Below are 18,028 nucleotides of genomic sequence, written 5' to 3' on the forward strand. Positions count from 1 at the left end.
CTTGTTCCCAAAGCAAAAACTTCCCTCCAAAAAAAACCCAATCAAAATTTTCCTAAACCTGCTGCTTCTAATTTTAGAAAGGGCAGACACCACGGGTTTTCCCAAAAAGAAGTCGATTGTATGGAATCTTGAGAAAGGGCTATTTTTCTCACTTAATTACCCAGTAAACATTTTCAAAATGATTTATGGGCCCAACCCAGTTTCAAAATTTCAAGACAATCCCGTAGCATTTAAATAAATTTTTGGTCCCCTTTTTGTAAAAAATTGACAAGAAAGCAGTTTATTCTTTAGGGCGTGGGGCACACCCCCCTTCAATCCCGTAATACAAGGGCTTTAAAATGCTAAACCCTGACCCCGGGGGAAAAAAAAATAGCTGGGTACTTGGGTTTGGGGTTTGGGCCATCTTTCTGGGTGGTTTTTTACATAAAATTGATTTGGAAAATTTTTTAACTAAAAAATCTTTTTAGCGTTCGGGGAGGCCCTTGCCCAACCCCAAAACAGTAGTAAGGGTGTGGGAAGGGGGACCTTTTTGGGAAAATCCCCTCCAATTTTTTTGTGTTTCTGGTAAATGCAGAGAATGGCACCCAAAGTTTTATGTTTGAAGCTCCCTGGGTTTTGGGGCCCTTTTAAGAGACATAGGGCAAAGGGGCCCGTTTCCCCTTGGAAAGGTCTTTTTGGTTGGTAGCAACCCAAAACCCCAAATGTCCCAAAACCCGCAACTTTTTCCAAAAAATTGGGTGAGATTTGGGGGGCCCCAAACCCTATTTTGGGGGGTTTCAAAGCAATTTTTTTGGCTCTTTTAGCCCTCATTATACTTTGGGTTTAAATTTGGGTTTTTTTATATGTGGGGGGGTGGGGGTCTCTGTAGGGGGTTGGGGGTATGCCCCCAGGGGAAAAAAAAAAAAAAATAAAAATTAAAAGGCACTTTTGGGGGAGTTTTGGGGCAAAAAAAATTTAAAATGTCTTGCTTTTATATGTTCAAAACTGGGAGGGTTTTAAAAACCTTTTGGGGTTTATGTAGTATCAACAGGGTTTTTGGGGATTCAAGGGATTTAAATTTTTAACTTTCCCCATGCCAAAGAATGACCCCGAAAAATTGCCCCAAAAATTTTTTAAACCCATGAAAAACAGTATAATGTCAGCAATAGCTGAAAGATGTGGGTTGTTTGAAAAAGGGCCGGGTCCCTTGGGTTTTAGGGACTTTGGGAAACCCCAAAAATTAAATCAAAGTTGAGGGGTCCCTGACCCCGAAAAATTCCCAAAAAAAATAAGAAAACCCTTTGGTTCCCTAAATCTAACCCTTTTAAAAATTTTTTCCGAGGTCAGTAAAGTTTGGCCCTCCCCCTCTGGGCCCCCAAATTACTGGATTTACTTTTTGGGGGGAAAAAAAAGACTTGTGTTTTATTTTTTTAAAAAAATTTAAAAAATTTGGTACAGTTAATTTTTAAAATGCCCAGAGGTTATGAAGCATTTTAAAAAGGGGCCCCCCTGCAGTAAGGATAATTTGATAGTATTTATGGAAAATGGCTATTTTAACTAGATTTTTTTCATCAGATTTCTGCTTGTTTTTAAAAAATTTGGGGCACATTCAGAATATAAAATCCCCCCACTTGTTGTCTGAGATTTTGGGGAGTTAAATATAGGGGTATAGTTTTTAAAAGTAATTTTAAAATATTTAGTGTAAAATGGCCCGCTGTGCCTTTTTTTGCTCCCCTGATATGGTGGATCTCACTCAGAGGTTCTGACAGACACAGAGGCCCAATTTGGGTCTCTGGTCTCTGACAAAGTTAGAGGAGGCTATACGCTGCGCATTATCGGAGGACAACACGGATGCAACGCGTCACTGCCCCCCCACAGCAGAGCGGGTCCACCAGCCGCGCTGCTCACCTCTATCTTTACAGAGAGAGTGGACACGAAGCGACGGACGGGTCTGTGAGACTCAGAGCTCAGACCTGAAGCCGGGGAAATGCACTGGGATGGCTCGTGAAAAAAATGTTTTTCAGTTTGCGACAATTTGAAACTTCCAGAGACAGGGAGCGCTCTTACACAGTCTCTGAAAGCATATCTAGTCGATCACGAGTGGCTAACAGGTAGATCTACAGAAAAACTCATCTTTCAGAAATTTGACCGACCGGGTTGACACTTCAGCGTGAGAAATCGAGGGTGTGGCGTGTGAGCGTGTGAAACCAGTCAAATGCGTGTGTCTCACGGCCAATGCGTGAGAGTTGGCAGCCCTGGTCATCCGATTCTAATTCAGATATTGCTTAACTCTGATTGGTGTAAGTATGACATCACCTTTTTTTATTTGAGACCCACCCACCCTTCTGACCAGTGGGAAGAGCACAGGTAAAAGAAGAAGAAATACAGAAATTCCTAATGTGAAATAAACAAAACTGTCCAGTAAGCGTGACGCTACTGTAAACAATTAGCTTAACTTGGCCTGAAAGCTGGGAGCTAAGGAAAACAGCTAGCCTGGTGCGGCTCTCTACAAATATCTACATTTAATCTGTATAAAAGCTGGAGTGTTAAAACTACAAGTTGTAGTGTAACAGGGGGTTAAATGTGTGGGACTATTTCTTGAGTGGGCACACGTTGGTTTGTTGTTCAGAATGAACAAAGAAGATTAAACATGTTATTTGGTGAGCTGTAAAGGTGCCGCCAGACAGATTGTTGTCCTTTCACAGCCAAACTAGCTGTTTCCACCTCTCTCCAGTCTTTGTGCTAAGCAAAGCTAGCTGTCTCCTGGCTGCTGTTTCATACTTAATGCACAAATGAGAGTGGCATTGATCTTCTCATGTAAAGCAAATAATTATACTTCTTTTAAAATGGCGACCAATTGCTTTAAGTTGCAAGAAAATGTAAAAGTGAAGGATTTCATTCTTCTTTTTTTTTATAAGACCGATTATATCCACTCAGTATTAAAGCTAAAGAAAAATCTTTGTTGATTTAAACAACCTTCTCTAATGCCCGAGGACACAAAACAGCTGTAAACCAGAAATAAACAGTACACTGCTTTTAAAGTGTCTTTAGTGTGTCTCTTTTGAATTTCAAGGCTGATGCAAACTGGCTCATGGACACAAGACATTAGCTTGACTAATGGTTTGTAGTTTTCTACAAAGACTGTAAACTTGTCAAACTTATAATACTACTCTTACGTGCACTGAACTCATGCTCTAAATAACTGCACTTTGCAGCTGGTAGAAAATTTCAACTACAGGCAATCAATGTCTATCATGTTTCTTTCCCCATTCATCATCTTACATTAACACCCCAGAGATGCTGCAGCATTTATTCAATTTTCCACAATTACATGTTTTAATAAAAATGGTAACAAGATATTCTAGTTCACTCTAAATGGCAAAAAAGAGACTTCAAAGACTTTTTTTCTTTTTTTTCTTACAATATTCATGGGTCTCTAAGATCCTCAAAGCCTTTTAAGAAGAATGTGAGGCATAACTGCTGGCAAACGCTGGTGGAAACATTCCAGACCAGAAAACACACTCACACTGAAACATTCATTCAACATTCACATTCAAGCCAGCCTGATTGGAGGCAAGATTGGAGCAGAGAGTGAGGTTTGGGTTCGTCCTGGTACGCTTAATGCTCCAAAAATTAATGCTAAATAAAATCTTCATGCGTCAGTGAAGCTCTGAATGCATCCAAACTCATCATGCCATGTTTTTACACACAGAGATGTTTTGTTTGTCTGTTAAAATTCTTTTTTGCAGAGGTTCCAAGTGTAAGTATTTTAATAGATCCTCTTTGGTCCTTTCACACTGACTGTCAGGGGCTTCAGAGTCTGAATCTCCAGAGATGAAGAAGGAAGGAACTGGTAAAAGTAATAATTTTAGCACTTCCGCTCTCCCTGATCTCTCCTTACTGACTTGTGCTCCCGTCAGGGTAAAAAAAACAACAACGCTTCTTTCAATATGACAAATATATATGGGATGTGAAGGATACATTTAGGCCAAACTCACTCTCTGCTGCTTGAATGTTGCACTGCAGCATTTTATCTTTAGCGATTGGACAGTGTAGCATCTAGCCTCCGGAATCAGACGTCTCTCAAACTGAGTCTCAACTTTTTGTGCCTCCCTCGAAAAAATGTGTCTGCATAAGAGAATGAAATATGGGTCTATATAAGCCAGTTACTTTAAAAAAAAAACCTTCATTCTTTTGAATGACTGCCAGATGCATTACAAGGGAATAAATGTGGACTGAACTCTAATTACATTTTTATACAGTCTAAATTTATGCCCTGTGCTGCAGTGCAGGTACGTGTTATTTTTGATCTTTCTACTGTTCTGTAAGAACATATGCAGGGTAAAATGAGAGGATTTATCAAATACTGCTGTGAATAACAGAAAAGCAGAAAATAATGCTAAAATCACTCGATGAAACACCCACTGGGATATTTTATAGCTAGAATAATGATTTTAGCGAACTGCTTAATGTTTCAAATGTTAGTTGCAGAAAAGTATGAACCACCGGTATAACAAATGTAGAACTTACACAAAGACTAAATAATGTGCTTAATCAAAATTAGTACATTAAAATTACATGTTGAGCAGAGAATCAAGCAGCATTATGGCTGGATGGTATTTAATCACAAAACACAAGGAATTAAACTCTGAAAAGAATTGGTAAAAATCAACCTTAAAAAAGAGCCTTGTACAGATGTTAGGGAGTTAGCATAAAGTGGCTGTGTAACAACAACACTGTACTGATGTCCTTTTATTAACCCTTTCTCACCCTTGTTCATTTTCCGCCTGCTCCCTCGCAGTCATAAATTACTCAGCTAATGCCCCACCAGCAGCAGCTATTGCTGAATCGTTCCAAGACCTCAATTAGCAATTAAGGGCTAATGAATAGAGGTCCTTTCTGGGCCATTCTGCTCCCAGCCCAGAGGAGCCCAGTGGAATCTAATCTCTCCTGCAGGAGTTGTACAGTGAACACTGGCTAACGGTGCAGAGCAGATAGAGAATAGCCTGTTATTTCCCATAATCAGCAACTAGTTTTGCAGTTTTAAGCCCTGTTTACTGTGTGTACTGTGCCTAGAATGTCTTTTGCTGTGAATCTCAACAAGGACAGATGACTGTCAAGTACAATTTTTTATTTCCTCCGTTCCTACACTCCATTACCTTCTGCATAATACCTGTCTTGAGTTTGAATTTAAGAAAGAAAGGGGAAACATGTTAACAAAAGGAGAGAGATAAAAAGGCAGAGAGGGAAATAAAAGGTAGTGAGATGGAAAGAGGGAATGAGAGAACTTCAAAAAAAAGGAGAATGTAAGAAAAAGACATTTGCAATGTCAATCATCTTCAGGGAGCTCAGGCCTCAGACCAGAATATCAAAGATGAAAATACAGGCATACATCATGTGGTAGGTAGGTAGCTTGTAAATTATTACTGTAACGCTATCCTTTTATGGTACTATTCTATCAGCCTTTTATCATTTATATATTTTTTATACCTTTAATGAAGTGTAAGGCTATGTTTTACATATGAGACCCCAGAGGTATAGACATAGGTTCAGTCATATACACTCCAGTTTCCATCAGCTTTATCCACCTCCCCCCATGTGAATTTATGGAGGCTCACTGAAGCATAGCGACTGAAGGTAGATGATCTCGTACCTAAAATGAGTTGTGCCGTAATCTGATTTGAGCAACCTATAGCCTCAAGCAGCGATGACAGCTGGGAGATAAAAGCACAATGTGACCTATACAGTGAGATGGGATGAAGCCATATCTTTGGAAGACATTTTATCTTTCATCTTAAAATAATAGCAGGGCTGATTTTCTCGGCAATCAGGGCATTTGTGGGTGATTTTATTATCTATCACACACCTGATATTTGAGGTCAGTGTGTATCCTTTGGACAACTTAAAACTCTATTCACTTGAAATTTTTGTACACAGTTACAACTGTTACAAAAGGTGATACACAAACACTTATTGGGTGTTTTTTAAAGGCTCCTGTTGCTTAATTGGTTCCACATGGCACATTTTACCATGTTTTATTTTTACCAGCAGATTTTGCCAAATACTTTGCTTCAGAGATGTTCTATTGCATCACCTTGTATTATGCTGCTGCCTTCTGAATTCTCTTAAAAGTTCATTTGGAGACTTTCCCATTCTCACACTGTGGAAAACACACAGAGTGATGGATTACTACCTGCATTCATATGTGTATTTGGAAAAGAGGGAGAAAAAGACTCCACCTGCTGTTGTGTTAGGGAAGACCACAGAACCACTCAAGGGCATATGAACATATGCCACGCTTTCACATGTCTCTTGGCACAGATATATTTCTTCATTTCCTTAATTTTTCTCTTGTGTGAATGCCAAATATAGCGTCTGCTCCACTAGGCTAAAGTAACTGGGTTACTAGCTGTGAGTAATTAGCAAATTTTTGGTGTATGGCACCAGAAAGCTGTAGAGGGACATGGAAAGTCATACTGAGATAATGATTTGGGGCAGGACTAACAGTGAGGGGGAAACGTTAAAGGTGAAAGTAGGCAAGAGGCCGTACACATAGGGAGGAGTACTCAAATATATACATCAAGTCAAACTGAACATGCATGATAAAAAGTGTCCTAAGTTTGAATGCTACAATGTCTCTAAGATTGTATTATATTTAATTCCAAAAACAATTAGTAGTTTAAATGGAAACAATTGGCTGTGGTGTGCTATTGAACATTACAAACTGGCAAAGTTTTTAGTTTTTTGTACAGTGGTCAGACAAAATGACAGTAGAGTGAATATATGGTACATCAAAACTGGGAAAATTAAAACACTGTGGATTTAAGTGCAAATAAACATCCACTGTGATAGGAACAGGAAAGATCCAGAAAAAAACAAAAAACACCAGTTTTGTGTCTTGATGACCATTGGCTCCTTAGTTGATATATATATATATATAATATATATATATATATATATATATATATATATATATATATATACACAAGCACACACTACCGGTCAAACTTTTGGGGTCACTCAGACATTTCCATTACAGTCCATTGTAGACAGAATACCAGCTGAGATCAGCTTGATGTTTTTTTTCAACCAGGGCAGGAGTATTCAGATTACATTAGGTTCTTACATAATTGCAAAAAGGGTTCCCCAATATTTTCTCAGTTAGTTTTTTAAAATGACATCAGATTAGTAAACAGAATGTGCCTTTGGAACCTTGGATGAATGGTTGCTGATAATGGCCAATGTAGATATTGCATTAAAGATCAGCCACACTCAGATCAGCTGGTATTATGTCTATAATGGAATGTAATGGAAATTTGAAAGTGACCCCAAACTTTTGACCAGTAGTGTGTGTATGTGTGTGTGTGTGTGGTGTGTGTGTGTGTGTGTGTGTGTGTGTGTGTGTGTGTGTGTGTGTGTGTGTGTGTGTGTGTGTGTGTGTGTGTGTGTATATTTATGTATGGAATTTCAAAACAGGTACACCTGACCATATAATGCAATCCAATCAAATGTTCAAGCAAAACATGCCTAATTTTGTTCTCATTTTTTCTTTCAGAGGGGTCTTCATTCAACTGGTAGAGTGAAACTGGTGTTTGTCAAGCAGCAATTACATCTAATGTTTACATTCATAGATTTATAGTGGTAGTGCCCTCTAGTGATGGATGGTGGATGGGTCAAACAAACACAGGACTTTCACCCAGGAGACTGGGGTTTGTGTCCTGTTTGAAAATAAAAGTTACCAATGAGTTTCTTTTTACTTTACGGAACAAACAGAACAAACAGAGCTAGGTCACCCACGTCACATACATAACAGGAATTAAAGTTACGTCTGATTTTGACCCAAACCACAAAGTAATTGTGGGTCCTAATAGGGCTGGACCCAAATGTTGGACTATTTGAATAATACTATAATAACAGAATCCTTTTTCATGGGATTCAGCGAGTTTGTCTGTCTGATAACCTGACAAAATAACACGTTCCAATCCAATACTCTTGTAATAACAACTACATTCATTGAGCTTATGGTGTTTAATTTTCATTGTTGGGGATGCTTCAGAGATGTGTTTCCACAGTGTAAGTGTTCCTGTTATTTTGTTCAATAATAGCAAAATTATGCATTGTATACTAGACATCAGTCCTATCAATTTAAGGTTAATTCCAGTTCAGGTTAGAAGAAGACTAAAATGTGCTTTAAAAGTTTAAAAGATACAGGAACTTATTCAGAAAAAGTGTTATCTTATCTAAGGTAATACCTTTTTTTAGCCTTTTAAATGGGGGATGGGGGTACAGAGCTTGGAATAGTTCAGAATGAGACGTGCTGTGGAGAGGACAGGGGTTAGTGAGTGGAGCCACTCCAGACTTCCAGGCAAGAATCAGCTTGCTCCAGCTGCCAGAGTAATAAAGTGTTGGCAGCTGTCCATGGTGCTGAAATCAACCACTGTCTTTTTGAATGGAGAATAAAAAGAGCTGGCACTGGTGCTGAGATGCTGATGCTGCTAGGGTAATGGCATGTCTCACAATAGAGCTGAGCATCAGGTGCATACCATTGTTTATCCAAACTGCTGCTTTCCAGTGGCTGACTCTGTATTGAAAAAAGTTTTCAACATGACTAATGCAGGCGTGGAACATAACATACAGATCCAAGAATAGCAGATTTAATAGGGAACAGTGGGTATAATGCAACATGCATAATGTAACACAGAACTGTTCTATGTGATGTGAATATCTACGGGTGTGTGTGTGTGCTTGTTAATTTTATCAGACAAAATCCCACGTCTTCACACACAGGCATGCCATTTTCTTTCTTTTTGTCTGTCTACAGCCTCATCTGTTTTTTCTTCTTTGTTATCTTTTACATGCAGGGATATAAAAAGAAACCGAGACTCGCATTCCAAATATGCTCTTTGACCTATGGTCTGAAAGCTGGAGCAGCTCTAAAATGTTTCTTAAAGAAGATGGACTCTGTGGTGCGTGACTTTGAGGCAGCCCACATCGTACACTTGCTAAGGGTCAATGATCATCCCAGCCCACGGGTGCAGAAACGTAAAGACAGGCCTGGACTGGACAGAAACAGATTACTGACTGGTCCAGAAAAACTTTGTTCTTTCCTTCCTCCTCTCCTCTGTTAGTGATTCAGTGCATGCGTGTATAGGCTGGCTATTCCAGAGCCAGCCTCCCACCTCATCCCTAGTAAGAGATAAGTATTGTTTGCGAAAAGCAGCACATTTCATGCTCAGCTTTCCCCACCTGTTCCCTGACCTGCAAAGTCTGAAGGCTGGAATAGCTGTCAAATGCCTTCACCCGTATCCTTCGAGGATGATTGAAAGGAGGTTTTGTCTCATAACTGTTTTGAAAGCATCTCTTTTTCAGCAGAGCACAAAAACAAACTTTGGTCAAGAATTTTAAAGAGGTGATTCCAGCGGTCATTTAAAAGGGTAATGTCACTGGTCCTTTTGTCTTTTAATTGCAGGAGAAATTGTGTTTTTTAATGTGTTGCCTGCAGGTTAGTGGGTGAGTTCCGGCTGCATGTCTTCAAGGTCAAACTATTAATCAAATCAATCAGCCTGATTTGCATAATGAACTGCTGCAAAATTGGCCTGGGCCTTGAGGACCCCTTTCAACCCTCTCCTCCCCACTCGGCATCAACTCATTCAGCCAGTTTAAGTTCCCAAGCTTCTCTGTCATTCTGGTTTTATTCTGTTTCGTTTTGCACAGCAGTCATTTGCATTCATAGATTTTCCATAATGAAAGGCAAACTTTTTTCTATCATTTTTCCTTAGTCCTCATAAGAAACAAGAATATGGATTTCAGATGAAAATGTCTTTAATGTGACTTACTGTTTAATATGTGTTTCTGCTGAGTTTTGAAGTCACATCTAATTTCTTAAAGAATCTAAAACTAATTAAATACAAATCCAGCTATATGTTCAAGATATCCATTTTGCAAAACAAAAAGTTCCCATTTGCTCGTTAAGGTTGCATAAAGAAGTGCGAAGAAACCACCAAAACAAAACAAAACAAACTCCAGCAAAGTGAAATTTCTCACCTATTAGAAAAGCAAAATCCTCAAAGATGAAAATCAAAACAGTTATTTTTGCGCCGGCGGAGACGTACAGCCTCCAACCCCAGAGAAACACTGCAAGATCAAAGGAAAGCACCAAAACCCAAATCACACCGAAACAAGCCATGATGAAAGAGACAAGGGCTGGAAATAAGCAAAATGTGGGGATAACAACAAGTGAGCTTGTAAAGAAGCTGCTTCGGGAAGAGAAGAGGAAAAGAGAGGAGGAAAAAAAATTCAAGAGCGTCCGTAATGCACGTAGGGCTATTTCTCAGCGGATGTCGCCGGAGCAACAACACTCAGCATCCAAGATTTAAATCACTGCATGCAGAAAACGAGAAAACATTTTCCCATGTCGGAACACCAAGACAAGAAAGGAAGAAAAAGATGATAAAAACGGGCTTAGGAAAATGGCAGTGGAAAATGTAGACTACTCACCGAGCGGGAGTAAAATGGTTCAATTAAAAAGAAATTGGACGGTGGTGGGTTGGTGGTGTGCAGGCTTGTATTACACACCGAGCCTCTGCGTTCCTTTTGCGCTCTCTATCGCTGCCGGTGGTTGAGTCGTGTAACTCGGGATTGACCAGAGTTTTTGAATCCGTCCAAGCATTTTCTCTAATAGCTGCACCCGAAGGCGTTTAGTGCTGCGGTCTAATGAGTAGGAGCTTTTCTGGTAATGTCATTGATTTTTATGCTATTTTGAGTCTCTCAAAATAGGTTCCAGGTACTGAAAGCTAGCTGACAGTGTCCCAGGAGGGTTCCTTTAGGGTGCACCCCCACCACCACCACCACCACTACCACCACCCTATTGCAGATGTGAATAGGCTAAATGCATACAGTCTAATTATTTTGTATATCAAATTTAAGTCAAAGAACTAAGTCACAAAGTGAAAGTTAGGCAAGATGATTGATAGACCTACTCAGACTTGCTTGCTTTTCTTGCTTTTCGTACCTTACCTTTTTTCCCCATTATTCAACAATACAGCACTCCTGATTGGTGGGAGGCTGATAACAGCTCCACAGTGGGAACAAAGGGGAGTTCAATTGTCTAAAAGACATTTTTGGGGAGGTTGGCTTGTTACCTTTTTCTGACTTACAAAAGGCATTCAGTCTGCCACGTTCCTCTTTTTTCTTTTACCTTCAGTTAAGATCAGCCCTCAAGGCGTACGGTGTCCCCTGGCAGAGTCATTTCCATTCATCCTATTCCGAAGTTATTTACTGTGCAGCCTAAAAACAGTGGTATGGTGTCTAGGCTTTATCAGTTCTTAGTGACATCCGGCCACTCTGCCCTTACTTTTGAGAAGATCTGGGCATGCGATTGCCCAGACCTGGGTATTGATCTCAACTGGCGTAATGTATGGTCTAGCATTCCAGAAGTATCACCAATCCAGACCGTGATCAGCTTCACTACAATTTCAATCATGGGACAAATAGTATCTCACCCACATGAAAATGCATTACATGAAAATGATGAATAGCCCATTATCCACTTTCTGTCAATAAAAGCACAAGGTACTGTACAAATCTTCACATGTTCTGGGAGTGCTTTCCCGTTAAGTTCTGGTCAGTTCTGCAACAATATTGTATCCAAAATGTCCGCCTTGTTTAATGTTACTGTGCCTGTTACTTTCAATATCCTTGATTATGAATGACCTGTCAACATTAAGCTCACTGGGACTCAGAAATGTGCTGTATTTGCTGGACTTACAGCTGCATAGAAAAATGATGAGCATTAATGGGAATAAGTTGTTGCAATTATGTCTGTCAGCATTTCCCATTTTATCGCACCTTGTGGCTCATTAAGTTATTTACATGAATTAATAAATTGCTAAACCAATTATCAACATTGCTGAAGGCTGTTATTGTCAACAGATTGGTTGGAAAAGGTTTCCATATAGAATCACAACTCCAGTCTCTTGGTGCTCGCTCATTAAAAATTACTTAACAGATTAATCTACTGAGTTTATACTGAGCCTCATGAGAATATTGATCATCAATGAGGATGTCAAAGCTCGGGGCAGTTCTTAACTAAGTATAAAGCTCAGTTAATGTTGGGCAACAAGTTCCCATACAGCCCACAGGTGAGAATCAGTTTTGATGAAGCATCTTCCAAAACATTAAGGTAACTCCGGGATTTTAAAGGCGCATGGGATTTCTGGTTCTGGATAACTTAAGACTCCAGCTCGGCTTGTCATCATGATTCATTTGATCCTTCTCTGCAAGGTTGACAGCTCCAGGGTTCACACCCGTTCTTGATGGAAACAGGAGTGGTTGTGCCGTCAAGGAGGAGCAGAAGTCTTTGTTGCTGTTGCAGCATCTGCGGGTCACATGAGCAAAGGGTCTGTATGGATCAATGGCTTCTCAAGGGGCTAATAGGCAGAGACAGACAGATGCGATGGCAGCATGTTTCCGACCATGCCTCTTTGGGGTATGAATTGCTGGATAGTTTGTTGTTTGTTGTGTATGTGTGTGTGTGTGTGTGTGTGTGTGTGTGTGTGTGTGTGTGTGTGTGTGTGTGTGTGTGTGTGTGTGTGTGTGCCCTGTGAGTTTATGAGGTGGAATTTGGGATGGTATTAAAATCTCACAATGATGTTATTGTGTTTTTTCCCAGTCGGTTGCATTTGTAAATTCAAACTTTGTAAGTAAAGGTAGGATTGCTAATTGGAGATTTACACAACTAGCTCTATGGTTTATGTGTAAAGTCTCTTACGTTCTTAGTAACCCCTAGCTAGTAATTTTTGTTTAGCAGCTAGATGCTAACTTTGTCTGTTTGACGTTTGATGCCTTTCAGGTAGCATGTAGATGGTTTATCAGAGCTCTTTTGCTGAAAACATGCTATGAGAGTGAAGCGAAACAATAAAGTTTTGGTAATAAAAACAATAACAAGCTAAAAGACTCTAAAATGCTCCATAGAGCAGAGGGGAGCTGCAAAGCTAGGGGATAATTCTCTGTGTGATTATAAGTAAGAGCTACAATAAGTAGTCGTGAATATAGCTGCTTTGATGCTGCAAACCGATAAAGTGAATCAGAAGTTTGTAGTGATTGATCAACAGCTCGAGCAAATCAATCCAGCGGTTTTAAAAACACGCCAGAAAAATTGATGCCAAGGCTGTTTTCAGCATTGCATGGTGGCACCGTCAGCCCAGTTATGGGGATATGTTGCCTGTTATTCCTATAGCAACACATCAGAATAGTCTGGGACTTCACTTCAGCAAAATAACTACTATAAAAAGAAAAAGAGTCACAGTCCACTCTGTGCTTAGTGTCACATACAAGTCTCTGAGCAGCTGCCACTCCAGCACAGTGTGACCAAGGATTTCCGTATCTGTTCATCTCTATCCACCTTCTTCCACCCCAACACACATGGTGATTCTCTGGCTGGGATCCCAAGCTCTGTGTGGCTAGTCCAACAACAACTGGCAAGCAGCTTGTCTTAGCTGATTCTCTGGCTGACACTCCCAATTCCAAGCCATACAACTGAAGGAAGCAATCACAGACAAGGTGTGTATTTATGTGTATGTGTTGCACGCCGAGTCACTCACTTGTGATTTATTCCAAGCCTCAGGTCGAGTCATGTCTCTGCACTCAGCTGTAATTATAGAGTGGAACAGGACATGTAATGCAACATAATGTAAATGGAAAAGGGACTCATGCTCCGCCCACAATGCATCTCCTTTTCAAACATGAATAGTGCATTAGCAGCAGGGATTCACTATCAACCACAATGATTGGAGCTTTTTAAATGCAATTTAGGACATGTGGAAAGGAAAGTGAAAGCAGGTTGCTGAGTGGTGAATACATGTAAACCAAATATGCTTTGTCCTGTTGTAATGATGCCAGTATTATTCGATGTCCTCTGGAAAACAAAAAGCACACTTAATGGAGTCTAAGTTACAGCTCTGAAGAAATTTTGAGTGCTTGTCCCGCCTTGGCTTTCTTTTCCCTCTGCTATTGTTTTTGTTTTTGTTCTGTTGAGCTCTGCCCCATTTCTCAGGCATTTCTTTGCATAGCTGCCATTTTTCACAGAAATTACTATGCAAAGAAAAGTAATTTGAGTGTCTGCGAGATTCATGAAAACACCATTTGTGCTGCTTACTCAAAAATAATGATTAGACAAAAGGTCATTTACGGATGCAGTTGAGGTGTGTGTGTGTTTGTGTGTGTTTGTGTGTTGTTTTGTTGCTTGCATATATGAGTGTGTGGATGTGCAGATCATGTGTTTGTCTGTGGATGTGCCCTGCATGCACGTGACTGATGAAGCGTAACCTTTTAATGTGTTTACACATTGACATTTCCCAAGCTCTGTTATGTTCTTCTGTGAAACTAAAACCCTTGACATTCTTGAAGCTCACATTTCCCCGAGCTGCGTGTCCTGTCAGCTCTCATACCATGCAAAGCCAGCATCAACAACATAATTACATCAGCTTCACTATCTCATCTGTCCCCCTGTCAAATCCAAATTCAAGTGAATGATTTTCCTTTAAAAATGTTCCACCAATTGCCTTGTAGGTGACATAATTTGGACATCTCATAATCTTGCTCTGTCCTCGTGGGTGAAATATTTGGTATCTTCGTCATCTTGTCCCTCAGGACTTTGTCAAATACTTATAAAGCGCTATAGATTTCACAAAATGTGTGTATATTTAAAGTATTTCTTAACAAACTTCACTCTCTCTGCATCCATCAAACTTGATCTACGGAAATTTGAGAGAAACACTTACTTTTTAAAATCCAACATCCAGCCTATGATACTGACTTTAATGAGCCCTGACACCTAATGACTGTGGGTTTTAGTCCATCTGTTCATTTGGCTTCCCAATATGGCTGCCCATATGTTGTGGGTCTTCATATCATATTGTGAATTAACCTGGCAAACACTGTGATTCACCTCATGATATGATTATTCTGAACAAAATGTGGAGCTTTAACTTCTCTTGACATTGATATACTGAAAGAGTTTAAGATTGTAAAGCTCCACTGATCAATATTTTTATGTCAAGAATAGTCCGAAATGACTGCAAGCAAATTATAATGTGTAGCTTGGTAATCCCAAAGAGAATTATCACCTGACTCTACAGTGTCTATTTGTAACTTTACTGTTTTGGTTTATTCTCACTGCTCTCATCAACCTCTATTCCAGATGCAGCAGGCAGCTGTTTTCAGCAAAGTGATCTCTAAATGTACCATATGCTAAGTATCAAACAGCAGGCCTGACACGCTTAGAGACTAGCTGGTGGACAAAGTGGAGCGTCTAACACCTAAAGAGACAGTTATTGCCCTCAGGAGTTGGTGGAGACCAAAAACAGACGTAATAGAGAGAGAATATTAGACTAACAGTAGATTCATCAGGTGGCCAGAAACAAATACTGTAGTCTGCTGGATGCGTAAATAGGCAATTGTTTGCTAACACATTAGCCATAAAGACTTTATAAGGTGACAACATGTCAGTCATGTGTTTACAGCTTGTTCCACTCCATCCAAGTGACCAAAAATAGTACATTTTGAAATAACTTTTCTTCAGTATTATGTGTTTGTATCTAAGAGCCCAAAGATACCTGAATTGCATTTTCAGTTTCAATTTAGTGAAACAAAAACAGGGTGCAAATTTTAATTTCCTCACTGGGGATCAATTAACAGTACAAATTATAAATCATGAAATGGCTATGTCCTTTGCTTTATCTAAATAAAATACACCTCACATTATCCTTGAAGCATTAGAGCACACTTTGTTTAAGGTGATCACTGCCTCTGAAGGAATGAGCCAGAAAAGTAGCCAAGTCAGCTGTCTTCCACAGCGCTCAAGCCAAAAGTCAGAGTTTACTTTACAAGTTGTCTGTTTACGGAGTGACGTGTCCCTTGTGTTTCCAATTTGGAAAACATGCTTACTTTCATTTGGACCCCAATGCTCTTGTCAATGTGAATCAGGTAAGCTTCTCGAGCCGATCAATGCAGCCATGAGAAAGGATTCACTCTGTACACCCCAGGGACTCATCAATGACAGAAGTCTATTACTCCAGAGAGTGAGCTGGCACGTGGGGGGAGCTGCTATGAATTGCAAATCTAGACTACTGGCTGCCTGCTATCCAAACTCCATGATGCATTATAGCACACTTGGGAATATGTGCCTATTGCACAAAGCAAGGTCTTACTGCACAATGAATACTTGTTCCCTGAAAATGCCCATTCAGTGAGAATAGATTCAAAACACTGCATCTGCTCTAAAAACAGACGTGATCTGCAGACCTGGAAGATTCATTGTGACTCTGTGATGCACCTTTAACCCTAGAGGGAGCTAGTATCTTTATATTCCAATGAGAATTCAGCATGAACTTTCACTCTGCTATGTAAAGGATAATGGATACACAATGTTATTTTTGCTCCCTCCCCCCTTGTCTTGTCTATAGTGTTTAAAGTTCAATTAGGGATACAGTGTGTACCAACTTTGAGTCATTAGAAGTGATACTATTCTACTCTGTGAAGAGTACCTTCAGACTTATGATTAATTCAGTTGATGGAGAAGTTTGATGGTCTTGCTCATTTCCCTCCTCTCTTAGTTTAAGCTCAAGGGTGATTATTAAGTTTCCTGTACAGATTTAAAATGCTCGTAAGTTGTCAACCTTTCAGTGCATCCTTTTGCACACTTGTAGTAATTGTTGCCATGCATTTTTCCTCAGCAGTAATTTAAGAGTGTCTGCCATGATGCTTTAAGTCATTTCTGTAAATGCAACAACAGCAAACAGCAGGCAATATAATAGGAACAGTTTGACATTATGGGAAAATATGCTTTTTTCAGTTAAATATGAAGCTACGGGAGCAGCTGGTTTGCTTAGCTTAGAATGAAGATTGGAAAACAGGGGAAACAGCTAGCCTGGGTCTGTCTAAAGATAACAAAATCCAACAACCAATTGACCTTTTATACCTAGAGTATTTACCAAAGTGTAAAACAACAATATTTTTCTGTTTTATTTGAGGCGGGGACCAGTGTCAGGCAACCAGTGGAGACTCTAAAAGTTACTAGTGCCAACCCAGAAACAGTCAGGCACATAACCCTCTGGAAATTGGTGTGAATACATTGATTGCACAGATTACACAAACAAAAATTACTGATAAATTAGCGTGCTTTAGATGTGCTAGTTTGCAGATTGTGTGGACAAAGCCAGGCTAGCTGTCTCCCTTCTGTTTCCAGTCTTTATGCTAAGCTAAGCTAATCTGCTGCTTGTGGTAGTTTCATGTTTACCATATACAGACATTGATAGTGGTATCAATTTCTCTCAGCAGGACACATTTTAAATTGTCTAACTTTTCCTTTAAATAATGGAGCATTATATAAACATTAAATAAAGATAAAGGTGTCGTCTTAAACTTAAATATCCACTGTGCATGCTCTTCAGTTCAACAGCACTTAATTTATCTCTCTCTGCTCATATCAGGTCATTTTGGTCCATTACCCGTTGGCAGCTGTTGATGAGCTGTGAGTGTGTGGCTTGAGTTTAGTGTCATTTGCTTCCTCATTGTGTGTGACATGTGGGTCACAGCCCTCCGGTCCAGCACCTGCATTATTGAACAGGTTCTGTTGAACTGACCTGACGGTGACCCGAAGCAGTGGCACAGTATAAGAGGTGGACAGAGTCTAACTGAATCTTTCTCCCTGCAGGCCATAAGGTACAGGGCATTATTGGACGGTACTAGTGAGAGCATATGAAAAAATCATCAGTTACAACTAGTAGCAGAGCAGGCTAGGCTAAGGGTAAGAATGTGGAGTGATTTTCTGAAGTATTTAATGCATGCAAGTTGCACTTAAGAAGCATGTCCACTCATTTGCCATTGGGATTGATGCTGCAGCTGATTATCAAACAGTGAAATAACAAAGCCACTGTGTGTGTTTGGTGTGTACTGCAAGCATCAGGTGGGTAAGTCCGCAGAATTGTGCCCACTCATGCCTCTCTATAACAAAGACACAGCCTTGTCAATTTTCAGAAAGTCGGTTTGT

At 39.9% G+C, this 18,028-nt stretch overlaps 1 protein-coding gene across 3 annotated transcripts in view; it reads right to left on the minus strand.

Annotated features, from left to right (window-relative positions):
* The window catches only part of LOC116699476 (RNA-binding Raly-like protein), a 51,817-nt gene extending 41,205 nt beyond the window's left edge, over positions 1–10,612 (minus strand). For 2 of the 3 annotated variants that reach the window (XM_032532086.1, XM_032532084.1), the window contains exon 1: positions 10,024–10,416. The gene's annotated coding sequence lies outside the window, so the exon portion shown is untranslated. Of the gene's footprint in view, positions 1–10,023; positions 10,417–10,476 lie in introns of those variants that run through there. The other variant, XM_032532085.1, reaches the window with a different exon arrangement.
* Positions 10,613–18,028: the final 7,416 nt, after the last annotated feature.

This window comes from Etheostoma spectabile, chromosome 12, assembly GCF_008692095.1.
Source record: "Etheostoma spectabile isolate EspeVRDwgs_2016 chromosome 12, UIUC_Espe_1.0, whole genome shotgun sequence".
In the NCBI taxonomy this organism is placed as follows: Eukaryota; Metazoa; Chordata; class Actinopteri; order Perciformes; family Percidae; genus Etheostoma; species Etheostoma spectabile.